The sequence below is a fragment of the Suricata suricatta genome, chromosome 2, assembly GCF_006229205.1.
Source record: "Suricata suricatta isolate VVHF042 chromosome 2, meerkat_22Aug2017_6uvM2_HiC, whole genome shotgun sequence".
NCBI classification, from domain to species: domain Eukaryota; kingdom Metazoa; phylum Chordata; class Mammalia; order Carnivora; family Herpestidae; genus Suricata; species Suricata suricatta.
The window spans coordinates 173,776,824-173,793,163 of NC_043701.1; the positions used below are offsets into that span (position 1 = coordinate 173,776,824).

At 48.3% G+C, this 16,340-nt stretch overlaps 1 long non-coding RNA gene across 1 annotated transcript; it reads left to right on the plus strand.

Moving 5' to 3' along the window:
* The first annotated feature begins 13,440 nt into the window (after nucleotides 1–13,440).
* Nucleotides 13,441–15,164, plus strand: LOC115273785. The gene is made up of 2 exons (XR_003900948.1): nucleotides 13,441–13,912; nucleotides 14,957–15,164. It is a non-coding gene; the product is annotated as an uncharacterized LOC115273785 (long non-coding RNA).
* The last annotated feature ends 1,176 nt before the right edge of the window (nucleotides 15,165–16,340 follow it).

Sequence of the window (16,340 nt, forward strand, 5' to 3'; positions counted from 1 at the left end):
GTTCTGTTCCAGACAGAAGGGGACTCTTGTGGGCGGGCCGAGGGCCCTCCAGAACATCCCTGCCTCATTTGAGAGCATTGTTATTCTGGAAAAAGTGAAAGAGTACATTTGAAATTCCAAACAACTGATTCACAAGTAAACTTCGGGAAGCCAACTCTTTGTCATCCAGGGCCGTCTGTTTGCAAGCCCTCACAGGGGTTAGAAAGGGCTCCAGACGTGCTCACAGAGGCCCCGGTAGGTGGTGAGGCTCCGAGGATCTTACAATCTGACTGCCCCTAAGAGGGTGAAGAGCTGCTTTGGGCAGAGCTCAGAAAATCCCTGGGAGGGGACACGCAATATGGCTTCAGGGTTTCAGGGGGAGGAAAGGACACGGCCTGCTGTGTCCGCCAGGGAAGGCTTCTGGGAGGAGGTGGGCGCAGAACGGGGCCCGGAAGCGTGGTTAGATTTCGTGGTGGGGCGGTGGTGGCGCATTCCAGGCGGGCACAGGAGTAGGCTGGCCAAAGGTAGGTTTGGGGGACCGCGACTGGCCAGGCCAGCTGGCAAGGAGGGTAATATGACCGGCCCGTCTCCTGCCTGTGATCTTAATTGAACCAGTCAAGCCTTCAAAATGAACAGTTGATCATTTGATTAAGAAGGGCCTTTGACTCCTTCAAGACCCACGGAGACTGATTTTTATCAAAGAGGAGCAGCAAGGTTTGCATGGAGGAGTGCCCCCCACATTCAGGAGGAGGGGGTCTTCATGGCTCCCAGGGGTCAGCCTGAGCCACTCCTGCTCACTGAGAGCCCCTCAGTCCTGTGGGTGTTCAGGTGGGGGGCCGGGAGTGGGTGGTTGGGCCTCCGATCAGGACCATCCCCAGACGGCTCGGGGTTGGCGTTAACCAGCTCCGGTGCGAGGCGAGTTTGCCCGTGTCTGCTGCCGAGCTGATTTGTCAAAGGGCTCTGAAGCATTTTTGGTTATCCAGAAAAAAAAATGGAGTCCACTTTTTTAAAGTTCTAATTTATTATGCTTGATTACGCAGCTGGAATGGAAGGTAGCTGCTGTTTGTAGTTAAATAACTCCTCACAATTTCTTAAAGAAATGATCTTCAAAGCTTTAACGGGTCAGTGGCTCAAGTACAAAGGAAAGATTGATTTTCATCCTCCCACCTTTGTTCCCAGAGTTTAAAACAGACACGTTTGGGTAAATTAGTTTGTCTATGTTATTAATGGAAGAAGTTATTAAACTCCCATAAATATACGGTCGTATCTTGCTTGAGATGCTGGATTTGCTTTAAGGAAAAAAAAAACCTCAGAAAGAAAACATGGAAAAGCCCAGGAAGGCCTGTTGGTTATTTTAAAATTTCATTTCTAGATATGAATTTGGATCAGGAAGCGGAAGAAGAGGGCTGGCTCCAGATATGCCCTGAGTGGGGGGATAAATGCCCGAGGAAGGAGACCCCGCACTTTTTTTTTTTAAGAATCACTGAATTTAATGGAAAACATTCAGAGGCTGGACTCTCATCGGAGTGGGGGAGCCTGTAGGTGCAGGAAAGATATTCTTTCCACCAGGAAGGGGATGATAAAGGACCAAGCAGCTGCTCAACAAGAGGGGCTGGTGAGCATTTGATAGGTGGACAGAAACGTCTTTGCTGCCCAAGGGACCTTTCGGGGAGGGGGCTGGGAGGTGACTCCCCTGAGTGAGAGAGGCCGCCCCCAACCCAGATCCCGGGCCAGAGTGTGAGGGAGATCCAGCCGCCAGACTCACTCATGGGGAACCCCGTCCAAAGAGGCTCAAGCCTCTAGTCTGCTTGTACATGTAATGCACCCCTCCCCCACCCCCCGGGTACAGCCCTTCACAGTTTAGAAACCCCTGACGTTGGGGTCTCCTTTGAAGCTCAAAGTGACCGTGGGATGTTGCAATCCTGGTTTTGCAGGTGATGAAGGTCACCCATAAAATATTCCCGCGCCCCTGAGTAGAAAAGTAAAATAAAATCATTTGAAAAGTAAAGAGGAAAGAAGAAAATCAAAATCATTGTCAGATGATATTTACCATGTTGGAATTTTGCTTTTTGGATCTTCTCCACAGCCACGCATGTGTGCGCACACACACATACATTCACATGCAGGTACACACACATACCGTGTGCCAGGCACTATTACAAGTGCTCGTTACATATTCATTTATTTAACTCTTCAAAACAACTATTACCTTCATTTGCAGATGAGAAAACTGGAACACAGAGAGGTTTTGACTTGCCTAAGGCCGCACAGCGGCAGTGAGAGGTAGGATTTGGACTTTGGCTGATTCCACCACCTGTCCTATGTGCCTAACCACTCTGCCTTTGGCACAGGTGAAACGATGCCGTATCTACGACATCGCATCCTGCCTCTTTCCCATTCAGTATTGTCTTGTGAGCATTTCTGGTGCGCATCCATCGCGATTCTACTAAAATGATTTTCGGTGCTGCGCCCGAGCTGGGGAAGTTTTGGCGAGCTAGAATGAGCTGTCCTGTGAGGGGTCCCATGAGCTGGGACTGGAGTTGGGGTCCCCGGGCTCACAGGTGAGCACTCTCCTCATTATGCTCAGTGTAGAGACAGTGACAAAATGAAACAGGATCTGAAAGCAGTCAGGATGCATTGTCAGGTTCAGAAGTGGTGCTGGGGTCTGCAGGGCCTGCTGAGGCAAGGTGGACAGCCCTGGGATACGACTATATTTCCTGCCACCTAGTGTCCCTGTATCAAACCCTGTGTGAAAAATTCACTTAAGTCCAAGACTAGAAAGAGCTCTGTATTCCCCAAGCAGCTAAAATGCTTCCTTGCTTTCCTCCTTCATAATCATTTTTCCCTTTTCCCATTTCCCTTTTGCCACTAGGAGGCTCAGTGTTAAATCTGAAGCCAAATTAGGGCAACCATGTGGTCCTTATGACCTGCCCACTCCTTTTTGCTTTGTTCCTTGTCTTGATGGTCTATTTTATTTGTATTTGGTCTGTTTCTGTTTCATGTTTACATGTTGCCATGGCAAATGTTACAAAGTTTCCTCCAACAGCAACCTCCCTTGTGCAACCTTCATCTGCTAGGGACTGGCATCTCTACACCATGGGGAGAGCTGAGAACAATAATCTCGAACATTCTAAGTGAAATAGGTCAGTCAGAGAATGACAAATATGATATGATCTCACTCATATGTGGGATTTAAGAAACAAAACAAGCAAGCAATGAGGGGGGAAAAGAGAGAGAGGGAGACAAACCAAGAAGCAGACTCATAACTACAGAGAACAAACCACTGGTTATCAGAAGGGAAGGGGGTGGGGGGCATGGGAAAACTAGGGATCACTTATCACAATGAAATAAAATAAAATGATAAAAAATCTCAAACATTCAACTCGGTGCTGTGTTACTGTTTATAAAGCTCATGAACAGCCACAGTCCCAATTAATCATCCTCCCAAGCATCCTGGAGGGGAGAGGGGTGGGAAGGGGAAAGAATGACCATGCTTAGCGTCATTTTACAGCTGAAGAAATTGAAACTCGCAGCAGAAGGGGCTTAACCAAGGCCACAGCCAAACGTCCCTCTACTCCCTGCGACATTTCTGAAACGCACCATGAAGCCTCAGTGCAGAAATGGGAACGTCTTTCCCTTCCCCTCTCCCAACCTCACACTTCCCTGTGTGGGGGCTTTTCCCACATGCACTATGTGTCGTGCTGTTGGCGTACAAGCTGGCCGGAGGTATCACACCGAGGAACATTTTTATATTTTGAAGGTTGTATATTTGTTTTCATGGGTTACGGTGAGTGAAATTGGATTTTCGTTTCCGATACTAATGTGATGCATTCTTTTAAAACGGATGTGTTAAAGTTATTAAGCACAAAGCAAATCAATGTAAAAGAAAATTCTGAGTAAATAATAAAGGACAGTCATGCAGATATGGCCCAAATGATGAGATGGCCGTGTTCTGGGCTCACTGCTGGCCTCTGACCACATTTGTAGACAGGACACTAGTCTCGTAGGTGAGGCTCTAGAAGACCAAACCGTTCTCCAGGTCCAGTGGAATAAGTCCCCAATATAAGAATTTCAGGCCAGGGGCCCCTGGGTGGCTCAGCTGGTTAAGTGTCTGAATCTTGATCTCGGCTCAGGTTATGACCTCATGGTTTGTGAGTTTGAGCCCCAAGTCAGGCTCTGTGCGGAGAGCAGAGTCTGCTTGGAATTCTCTCTCTCCCTCCCTCTCTGCCCCTCCCCCACTCATGGTCTCCCTCCCTCTCTCTAAACAAACAAACAAACAAACAAAATGAATTTGAGGTCAGCAGAAGTAAGATTCCTTAGGTCTAAGGCAATCCACACTTCGAATCAAATAGCCGAGGACCAAGTAGTGGCAAGAAATTCGAGTAAGCTTCCCCTTAGCAGGCCAGGTATTCCCACTGGACCTCCATTTGTTCATCTGAAAAATGGGTGGTCTCTGCCTGGTCAGGTCAAAGTTGGGGCTACGTCCCCCAGCAGCTCAAGCTCGCTTCACCAAATGTTGCGAGGTTTCGTTTTCTTTTCCTTCTCAGCAGGCCCAGTGGTATGAGATGATTCAATCTCAGAGACATGTAGTTGCGAAGGGCCAAGGAGAGTTAGCTGGGTGAGCCACTGGAAGCTGTGCTCACACTTTGTATGCCATGGGCGAGGTGTGGTCTGAGCCTCAGTTTGCTCATCTCTAGGGCGAAAGGTGAGGAATTAAGTCAGGTCTGGCAAATACATAGGAGCAGCACGGAGTACTGTGTGTAGACAAATTTTGAGGCCACATCCAGGCTCTGTGGAAGCAAGCAGCATATAGGTGACGGCATGATTGGTGGCACAGAAACCGTCTCAGCCGGCAGGATCCTCTGGACCCCTCCGGTCTTGGGGCTTATGACCATGTTCTCTAATTCTAGTTGTTTCCAGTTGTCCTGAAGGCGGCTCCTACACCAAGCCTGCCCAACTGTCTTCTTCCTTTCCTCCCTTTCCCTAGCCCTGTCTCCATGGTGATAATGTGATTTCCGTCTCTCAGGAAGGCTGCTGGGCTCATGCGAACCATTTGTAGGGATCAGACAGTTTATCATCCACTCTGAGACACCCGTGTGATCAGAAGGCTATTCTCCATCATTCTCCTGGGACTGCAATTGTGACCCTGGGACTCTCCTGCAGAACTGGCATTACTTAAGGCCATAGGGCTCAACCTTTGCCGTGCTAAGTATGGCCGGAGGACATCCATGGGTCCTGTCTTCAGAGATTCCAGTTCAGGAGGGTGAGGGTCTGAGAATTCACATTTTTAGCTACTTCCCTAGTGATGCCGATGCTGCTGGTCCACGGACCATACTTTGAGAAGCCTACCTTGGAGCATAAGGGCTTAGCAGTTCACACAACTGATTGACAACATATTGATCCAGCATTCGAATCGATCCTTACAGAAAGCCCGGGAGGCCTGGAAAGTTGGTATGCATGCTGAGCTGCGGAAATGAGGCTCAGAGAGGTTCAGTGATTAGCCCAAGGACACCCAGCTACAGGAGAGAAGCCCTTTGCCCGCTCCCAGGCTCTGCGTGGCTCCCCAGATGCAGAGCCACTCAGCTCCGGAGCTGGCCTCCGGCTCTGCAACAATGTTCGCTTCTCAGCAACTGCTCCTGGCCCAGATTCAAACTGGCTCCTTTCGCTCCATAAACACACTTTAGGTCGGCCAAGAGGTCAAGGATTTGGTGTAAGGAATTACATTAGCAATGCTTTTGTCTATGTTTTAATTAATATTTTAGGGTTTTAATCATTTTAGGGTTTTAATCATTTTGATGTCTGGAGTTGGAAGAGTGCTCAGCAAGTCCTGAGTGTCCATAAGGACCACTTACTCATTTTTCATCCTCCGCAGGACACCCATTCGATTCCGCCTTTCAACATTGTTCGTCATTTTTGTACCTGCCCACCCATGCACTCTTTCCAAGTATGGGTGTCTTTCCTTGCCCACTTTACCCCCCCAAGTCTCACTTGCCCACGGCAGGCGACAAAGACCTACATATTGAAGGAATGTGGAGTTTAAAGTACATAGAAATCTCAGGGACTCCTCTCTACAGAGGAGACCCAGAAAACCCGAAGCGCTGAGTTCTGGGGAGGTTGCTGGAACACCCCAGCCCGGCCATGACCCAGCCGCCAGCGTCTCGATTCCAGCTGCGTGGAATGCGTTGTGGGCTCCGCAGCACCACTCCAGACACCAGGCCCTACGGGGTTTCCAGTGTGAGCTCCACTCCAGGTGTGGGAAGGCCTGGAGTCCGTGGATCCAATGGGAAAATGGAAATAGATTGGACAGAGTCTCAGGCAGCCCTGTTGGCTACTGATGGGTCTGGGAGGGACGGACATTTTCCTCTGGATTCCTGGCTATGGACAGAAAGAAAACCAGAAAGAAAATAAAGGCAAGCATCTTGGTGGATGTGGGACGTTTTGTGGTTTGGTCCAAAATCTGAACCAACAGTGGGAACGAATCTCATGTCCAATGGCCATAGAGTTAGATCTTTTTATCTTTTTAGTTTATTTTTCATTTATTTTGCGACAGAGATAGAGAGCAAGTGGGGGAGGGACAGGGAGAAGGGGAAGAGAGAATCCCAAGCAGGCTCTGCACTGTCAGCATGGAGCATGATGTGGGGTTTGAACTCACAAACCATGAGATCGTGACCTGAGCCAAAACCAAGAGTCAAATGCTTAACTGAGTGAGCCACCCAGGCGCCCTTCACAGAGTTAGATCTTTTAAATAAAAATTCTTTGTCGGCTGCTCAGTGAGCAAAGGGGTTTCATGATGCTCAGGGACAGGGGACAGGAGGGGCACTATTGAATCTTGCCCAGCTGATGGGTTTCGGGGCATCTAGCAGATCTTACACAGCCTTGAGAGATAACCAGTCAATCAAAGAAGTAGAGGCCACGACATGAGTAGATTTAGATCATAGGAAAAACCATCTGACTCAGAACATGTTGGAGTTAGTGCCCGCTGAAAAGTAAGCCATTCCCAGATACAATGAGGTAAACACCATTTATTGATGAGTCTATGGACCAACACATTCGGTTGGGCTCAACTTGGCTGTTCTTCCCCTTGAGCTGCAGGTCAACGAGGTGGCTTTGCTTCCGGAGGTTGGCCGGCTATTAGCTGGGCCGTGGGGACACCTGGGCCACTTAGCTCTCACTGTCCAGCAGGCTAGCCGGGGCTCCTTCAGATGGTGGTGGTGGGATTTGAAAGGATTCAACATCTACTGAGACCCACTCTCCGAAGTGGCATGCTGTTTGTTGCCTCAGACTCATTTTCCTGGCAAAAGCAGCAAGATCACCTTAGAGTCAGAAATATACTCTGCAAAATACGTCCCGCCTCTTGAGGAAAGGAGATGCAAAGTCCCATTGCAAAGGGTAGGGGGAAAGTGACAAACTGGGGCCAGGTCACAAACCAGCACAGTTGGCGAGGGCTAGTCCATCAACAGCCGTGAGGGGAGCGAAGCCGATAAGGAATCACATGCTGACGACGAGCAACACTGAGGATTTGGAAAGCCAGACTCTCTGCTGAGCCCCCTGGGTGCCTGTGGGAGAGAGACAGACCAAAGAGTAGGTCTGTGTGTGTGGGGGGGGAGGGGAGAATGGTGAATAGGGCAGGTTTGGGATCCTGATCCATTGTTGTTGAGTCGCATGGCTTCCGCAGAGGCAGTAAGTACATGTTAGCCTTAGTTTTCCCATCTGTAAGATGGGATCACAGTTTCTACCTCATAGGTTTGTTGTGAGGATTAAAGATGCATTTGGCCGGCTGTGGGAGCACTGGAAAAACAGCCACAATAATGAGTCGCATACAGTATCAATCAAGCAGCCAATAGCAGCGTGTATGATGAAAGATAATAAATAATCAGAATTTCTCCCAGGCTAATGAGCCAGGAATCTCTCACCTCAGAAGGCAAAGAGGCATCCCAGGCTTATTACCAGCAAGAACTGGCATCTCCATGATGCAAATCCCAATTTGGCTCACAGAACTAGCTGCCAGGCACTTAAGGTCTCCATGGTCTCAGGCATCTTCCAGGGCTCTGTGGGGGCTGGGGCTTTTGCTCCTCATAGCCAGTGTCCACTGAACTCTGGGTAACACATTAGCCCCAGGTTTGACCTTGACCCTGCACAAAAAGGCCAGGTACAGTGAGAAAGGTCTTACCGAGGAGGTGAGCCAGCCTCTTAATGGGCCCAGGGAGCCATCTCTGGTTTTATCCCTTGATCCTACTAAATACCACTATCTCTGGGCAGCAGGAAATCAGGACAGAGAACCAAGAATTCTGTAGAGTTCTAGACCAACGATCTTAAACATATTCTATGCCTGCACTATTCAATATGGTAGACATAGGCCACATTTAGAGGACTCATGGCTGGTGCAACAAGAAACTGAATCTTTAATTTTAATGAATTATTTATATAGGCACGTATAGCTGGTGGTTACTGTGTTGGACAGTGCAGTTCTAGATGGGCAAGCCTCTAAAGAGAAAGGGCGTTGAGGACGCTGAACCATGCAGGCTGGGGATGGTATCTGCGGCTGCGCGGAGCCGGGCAGGTGTCAGGGTGAGGGTGGGCGGAGCTCCAGGCCCTGGTGGGGCCTCTAGGCCTGCTTCCTAGTTCTCCCTCCTTACGCCCAAGTAGGGCTGAGAAAAGAAGGAGGCTCACAACCACAGGAATTCAGAATCCAGCACGGATTTGGCCTCTTGGTCCCCCTTGTTCTGTTCCGAGTGGGTCCTTGTAGCTCCCAGAAAGGTTCCGTATACTGCCTCATCCTTCCTTCTACCAAGGAAAACCAGACCTCAGCTGTCCAGTGGAGGAGGAAGGAGGGGACCTCCCAAGGAGGAGAGAATGGGCCTTCCCACATGGGTGGCTGCTTTCTAACAAAAGGGACCACATGGTCCAGTGTGGCTTTGAAGACATTACGTTAGCTCTCACACATAGGCACACAGACTCCCACATACATATGTGTGCACACATATGTACATACGTGCGTGCGCACACACGCACACACACACACACACACACACACACACAGAGCTTGTTATAAAGTAGGTTACTTTTGAAGAGTTGGGACAGGAAGCCCCGTCTGGAGAAATTGGAGGTCTTGCCTTTGCTTTAATAGGGTTCAAAAAGATGACAAGCCAAGTCTGTCAGCCTTGGGGTTTGCTTTCCACACTCACATTGGAATTTATTTCAGGACCTTCCCCGAGTCACAGCAGAACGCTGCTCGCACAACCAATGGTGGATTTTGCCAAGACATTTTTTTTTTCTAATTGCCATTCAACTCCAGCAGGAATGAATGCCTCAAACCAATCACAGTCTTTGTACCAAAGCTGGATGAAAAGTCTGCCCACCTCGCCAGTCTCTCAGGCCCCTGACATTTCTTTAAGCTGGAACTGTATTGCAGGCAAGCATTCTAGTGTCCTTTAAAGCATAGCGTCTTTCTGGATCCTTCGATGAATCGACCGCGGTGGATACCAGCGGCTCCTGCCTGGGCTTTCTGCAATGGCACGGGCAAGATTAGTTTTCTGCTATCACTGTGATTTACAAGGCTCATACAGTCATGTAACGACTTGGTGATTACATGGAAAATATCGTATAAATATATAGTAATTACAAGTTCATGCAGATTACTTGGTATATACATTTGAAGTTGCCGAGTAGTTCAAAGATTAATTAGCCTGTAACTGGCAGTATTTAAATCACTTTTTCTCATAAACGAATACATTGAGGCGGACTTCAAGGCTAGCGAGGATGGGGATGTGATGAGTATGATCTGAAAAGAAAAAATGAAATTTGACAGGCATGGATTATTTAAAGCAGGCATATGTGAGCTGTGCAGCCACTGCACTTTGATGCAAATCGTAGGGGAAAGAGCAGGGGGGTGGTGTGTAGAGAAAGGTGCTGAACAAAGTAAGGATTTCCTGCTGGCGACTTGAAATTTAAACAAATAATCATTTAAATGGCGGCCCGGCATTACGTTCCGAGCTGTGTGCATTAATGTCAGCATCTGGTACCAACATTTTGACAATTCTATTAAAATGCCTCAGCATTCCCTATCTAACACCTGTTAGCTCTAATTTTCTTTCCTGAGAAGCACACCAGTAGACAGGGTAGATTCCAAATCATTTATCACTTTTAAAGTGCTTCCATATGTGTGTTGGACCCAGCCTGGCCCTAGGCAAACGTTTTCTGAATGCATTAAAATTCAGGACTATTTTTTTTTAAGTGTAGACACCAATGTTTCATTGAATTCGTGTCTGGTAATTATTAGCTTAAATTATGGCTCACACATGACTTGACAAAGTGGACCATGAATTAAAACGTGTGCACGCACGCACGTGCGCACACACACACACACACACACACACACACCAGAACTCTTCAATAGATGTGCCCAACTCCTACGATGCTCGTTATTGAGATGTCAGTCAGTAATCATTAGGCAAACACTCTTCATGGAGGGAACTGCTAAGAGGCCCAGGAGTCCCAAGAGACCATCTGAGACGATCTAAAAATGTCAAAAATGTTACAGTATAAATGAATGACACCAACAAGAGAACATGTGTTAGAGATGCGAGCCATTAGTTAATATATTACAAGTTTCAACCTCTGAGCAAAACAGGCAACAAAAACTTCCGCTTGACAAAAGGCTACAGATAAGATCGGTTGATTCCCAGACAATATGATCTTCCTGGATTGGAGCAACCAACCATCCAGCAGGCTGGGAGGGAGGGACGACCTGGGGATTCAGGGCTTTGTAGGGTTTGAGCACCCACACTAGGTCCCCGCTCTGCCTGGAAAAGACGGACTTGAGGGCTGAGCTTTCCCAGTGGAGAACTGGGGTCTGAGATGAAGGAAGATCTCCAGCGCTCTATGGATCTGGCTCACCGAGCTAGCTGCCTCCTCCTTGCTGGGGCTTTAGAATGAAATTTAGAAGGTCGAATGAAACCATATTGCTGTTCTCACAGGGAAAGAGGGGCCTGCAAAAGGTGACAAGGGGCAGAGGATGTTATATGTATGGGCAAACGCTTTTTCATTGCTTTTCAGAGATTTAAAAAACTAAGTATCGTATGTTGTAGATTTCCCCCTCTCTGATTCTCTCCCTTCTCTCTCTCCCCACATATGTGTATATACACAAATATATTATGCAGATACACTATACACACACATACATGCATACAGAAAAGACGTTTTAAGCAAAAATTCCTCCCACATACATACACATCCAGAAGATATATTTTAAGCCAAAATACACGCGGTGTGTACTTGGGCTAAGGATTTAAACAGGTTCTGTAGAAATCCCAAGGAAACACTGAGAATACAAGAAAAAAGAAATGAAAACCTGAGCTCACCAACTCCATAAATGTAAAAAAAATTTGTAGACAGTTAAAAATGTCCGCCCGTGTACACACGCACACCTACACTTTCACACTTCCTCTGTTTACTAAATAACATTTCAGCACAGTTTTCATCTTATAAGGAAAGTGTTTGAAACTTGGAATAAGTGCACTTAATTAAAGGAAGGCTGTGAAAATGTGCACTAATCTGATATGACTAATAGCAAAGTGCATGAAATTGCTAATTAGAATTTCATTAAAGGTGCTGCTTTATCGGGCTGTGAATATCACAACCTTTAAAATTCTTTCAGGAGAGCTTAATTCCTTTTCAAACAGAAATATTCTTTAAAGACATTTGATTTGTTCTGAAGGAATTCGTGGCTTAGGCTGGAACTTAAAGTGTTGCCGATAGTCCAGGAGGTGATATCAGAATAGGAACATAGATCAGGGACTTTGTTTCATTTGCCTGATGAATCCCTTCCTCCCCCATCTCTATGGATTACTCTTCAAAAACCCAGTCATGAAAATAGAATTGAGTCCTTGGTTTGATCCACTTGAAATTTGTTTTCTGCTGAAGGCAAATGGTTATTCTCTCTCTCACACACAAAAGGGAAAATTACTTAAAAATATTTTTAAGTCACTAGAAATAAAAGTAAACATTTTAACTTTCACAATCATTAAAAAATGAAAAAGGACAGACAATAAAATTTTTTTTTCTTTAAAGGAAAGAGTCATTCACTAAAAATAAGTTAGCTAGCAGCTTTCACTCTTTTTTTTTTTAAAGAAAAAAAGCCTCTTAAATACTAATAACATTTCAAACACAAAATTGCATTTTTGAAAATTAGAAAAATCCAGCGCTAATTACAGCAAATGCGTTTTTACTCCTTTTCTGAGTTGTTTTTCTAGGTTATAAGTTTTCTTATTTCACATTTTAATTATTCTCTGCACTAAATCTGCACTTCAGGTTTTTTTGTTTTGTTCGTTTTGTTTTTTACCACTCACATTTTTAAAATTCTGCCTTTCTGGTCTTTCATCTTTTCTACTTTCAGCCTTATTTTCTGTCACTCCTCTTTATTTTCATATGCATAAAGCTGCTGCACTGTGTTTGCTCTCCGTCACACAAGTCTCCATGTTACCAATTGTATTTTTGTATTTGCTGTTTTTCCTGATGGTTAGAGAGTTCTTACAATTAGCAACTGGGGTGTTTTTTTTTTGTTTGTTTTGTTCCGACTTGATTGAACAGTTTTAATGGTAATGGAAACTACTGCTCACTCAAAGCAGCAGTTTACTTTTACAGAAGTTATTAAAGACCCAGCCTGGCTTCAGATTTGCTGAACGCACAGGTTCACAGTGATGTAATTTTGCAGAATTGAATATTTTAAACCCACTTGAAAAACGTTGGTTTAAAGGCTAATCAGTCATGTTTACCTGCTGCCCATATCTGAAAGGGGAGAAATGAGAACAGAAGTAACTTTATTTGAGAAGCAGTGTGATTTCTTTGGACATTTAAACAAATCTCAAGTGAGTCAATTACAGTTTGCTCTGATTTTAGCTCCAGCAAGAGGAATTTTCATGGCATTTAGATAATTTATCAACTGGGCTACGTAACAGATAAAAGGTTATATTTTCCTTTCCAACATTCGGGAGGTACGTTTGTACAATAAATGCAACGATTTTAGATCGGTCTAGACTTAGATGAATGAAAATGAGGCTCGTTAAGGGTAATGTCTGGAATCCGAGGTGGGGCGTAAGCCCTGCTGTCCGTGGGCCACCGTAGTCAAACAGGGCTACTAATTCGAATGTTTCACGTTTCGAATTGAGAAATATTGTTCTAATATGGCAACAATGGGGCTGTTGTCCTGGCTCCTTACAGCTCGTTTTATGCAAAACGAATGGCAGGTAATTGTGATTTAATTCTTTTCAAGTAAATTACAGCGAGTGCGTGACACAGAGCCGCCGCGGACCCTCCTTTCTCTGTCAGTAGTTGAATTAAGGATGGCAGGAGTAAAAACAGCAATTGTGCACAACAGCCCTCCCCGGGCCCCACCCCTGCCAAGGGGGGACCTGCCAATCAGGCCGCGCCACCACGAGGCTGGCAATCCTAGGGTTGCGGAGCTTTGGGAATGGAACGCCGGTGTCTTGGTGTCTCGGAGCTGGGGGCACGGAGCCCGGGCCGCTACCCACCCCCACTCGGGCCGAGGGGTCCCCAGGGGCCCGCGTCTGCGCGCTACGGGCCGGGGCGCCCCCCCCCGCGTGGGCACCCTGGGCTCGGTGGCCCCCGGGGCCGGCCTGTAGAGCTGGATGTGCGCGGCCGAGCTGACGGCAAAAAGAGTCCCGGAAGACCTGGCCTTGCAGCCTTCCCGAGAGGGGCCCCGAGGGCTCCCGGAGGCGGCGGCGTGCGCGGGGTGCTGACCTTGGAGCCCCGTCCGGGCGCGGCACTGGAGGGCTGGGCTCCGCGCGTCCCTGAGGTCGGAGGGGCCCCGAGACCAGAGCCCCCTCGCGCGCACAGGGCCAGGTCCGGTCCCCAAACCCGTGGCGCGCGGTCGGAAGGGAGACGCGAGGGGAGCCCGAGGGGACGGACCCGAAAGGTGTGTGTAGGGTGGTGGTGGTGGGGGGGGCTGGGGGTCTGCCCGAAGAGTGGCATCTGCCTCGTGTCCCGTCCACAGGCTCACCGCGGGCAGCCGGGTGCGCAGGGAGGGCCGGCACCTGGCACACGGTGGGCGCCAGTAGGCGTTGACCTGACCACTGACGTAGTGTGGGAACTGGGCACATCCAGTTGCACTTGAGCAAAACCTCAGCTCCTTGCCGAGGCCCACAGGGACTGTGTCCTCTAGCTCTTGCCTGGGACCTCCTCCAGTGAACTCTGGATGTGGGATGTCCCCGGGAGAATCCTGCCTGCCCTGTCCTCAGTGGGTAACTTATCTGGGCAGGTGACTTAACCTCTCTGGCCTCAGCCTCTGCAATCTAAATGGAGTTGATAATGGAACCCTGTCCTCAAGGGTCCTCGCGGGCACTTACTGACCTACCAGTCAAAAGCCAAAAGGGGGGCGCCTGGGTGGCTCAGGTCATGATCTCATGGGATCGTGGGTTTGAGCCCCGAGTCGGGCTCTGTGCTGACAGCTAGTTCAGAGCCTGGAGCCTGTCTTTGGATTCTGTGTCTCCCTCTCTCTCTGACCCTCCCCTGTTTGCACTGTCTCTCTCTGTCTCTCAAAAATAAAAAATTTTTAAAAAAAAGCCAGAAGGGTGCCAAGCACAGAGGGCCTGAAAATGTTAGCAGGTATCAGTCGGCCTCTGCCACATACACGTACTCCCTCCTTTCCTTGGACCTCCCCAAATGAGTCCCTGCCCAGAACCTTCTCCCTGAGTGAGTCCCTGCCCAGCCCCTTTACTCTTGCAGGCAGACCTCTTCCGTTGTCCCCTGCTTTCTGTTGCCGACTTGAGCTTAGCTGTCCCCACTGAGAGATCTTCGTGACCACCTGCCTTTCCCATCCCACCCATCACTATTACAAAGCTCTTTGTTTTCTTTTCCCGATCTGCATGTTTTTCTCTATTTGCTTTGTGTTTATTGTCTGTCTCCTCCTCAAAACAGAAGTTCCATGGGACGGAGATTTTGTTGGTCTTGTCCTCTGCAGGTCCCGGCCACCTGGGTCAGCGTCTGCCATGTAGTCGGTGCTCAGTAAAAACGGTAGATGGATGGATGGAGTCGCATCTTCTGACCTGTGCATCAGAGTAGTGGATCCACATCGTGTCTCAGTGCTTACTTCTGTTGTTCAAAGAGAAGGATTGTCAGCATGGAAGTCATATTTTGTTAAATTAAAAAAAAGACAGTAATTTTCTGAAGATTGAGGTTTTCTTCAAGAAGGGTGCCAGTTAGGGACTTTGCTTAGCCGTCCCCAATGAGAGATCTTCGTGACCACCTGACCTGTTTTGACCACGAGTCTGGAGCTAGTCTTTTTGGGGCTCTTCCCATGGCACCCTGATCCTGGGAGGTGACCGAAGGGCCTTCTGGATTTTCTCCCCAGTCCTGATTTCTTCCCTATTGCCCAGGAGTGCACACCCCACAGTGCAGCCATGCCCGACCTCGGCTCAGGCCACATGCCCTGCAGCGTCACCCCTTCCCTCAACGCCCACAGTGAATGCATCAGTGGGCACGGGGCTTTTGTCCTCAACCTCCCCAGCCAGAGATTTTCAGCAACTTTGATTGGCCCTCCTTGGCATTAATCACAGATTCACACCTGCCTTCCCTCCGCCCCAGAGCCAGCTGCTTCCATTTGAATGGCTCCTGCTGGGCTCTCCTGACCACGTGAAGGAGCCAGTGAGGGCCCAGAGAGGCTGGGTGGGGCGGCCTCAGCATCTCAGCTCATGTTGGGGAGATGAGTCAACTGGTTAGGGTCACCGTGTCTCCGTGCCCGAGTTGGAGCCAGGGACAGAGTACTTCTGGAAAGCTCAGGCTGGCTCCCCATCTCACGCTATCTATTTACTCAGTGAGGTCATTCTCAACAATGAGTGTCTCGGACAAGGTCACTGTCCTCCATGGCCAACTCCCATCCCAGGGTCTGATCTTTGGGAAAGAATGTGAAGACCTCTGGCTATCCAGAGAACAAGAAATAGAAATACTCAACTCATTCATGTATCCAAAACCAGTTGCTCAGCACCTTTGGATGGAGCCCGCTGATGGGTACGGGGGATATGGATACAATAGTAGCTAATACTTGTTTAGCAACTATTTATTTGCACCTGGAACGGTCCTAGGTGCATCACTTAATGAAATATGGTTCTATGATACTATTATCCCCTTTCATGCAGAAGGAAACAGACTCAGAGCACACACAGAGCTCGCCAAGGTCACACAGCCGGAGAGTAATGGGGCCTGAACTTGGAACTAGAGCCTGCACTCCTAACCACCACCCTGCACTGAACCTCTGCCCTAGTCTCTGCCATCCAGGGGCATGGGGGCATCAGAAGCAGAGCGAGGAGGGAGGTGAGTGGGCGTGGCTCCCTGCACAGGGTATCAGT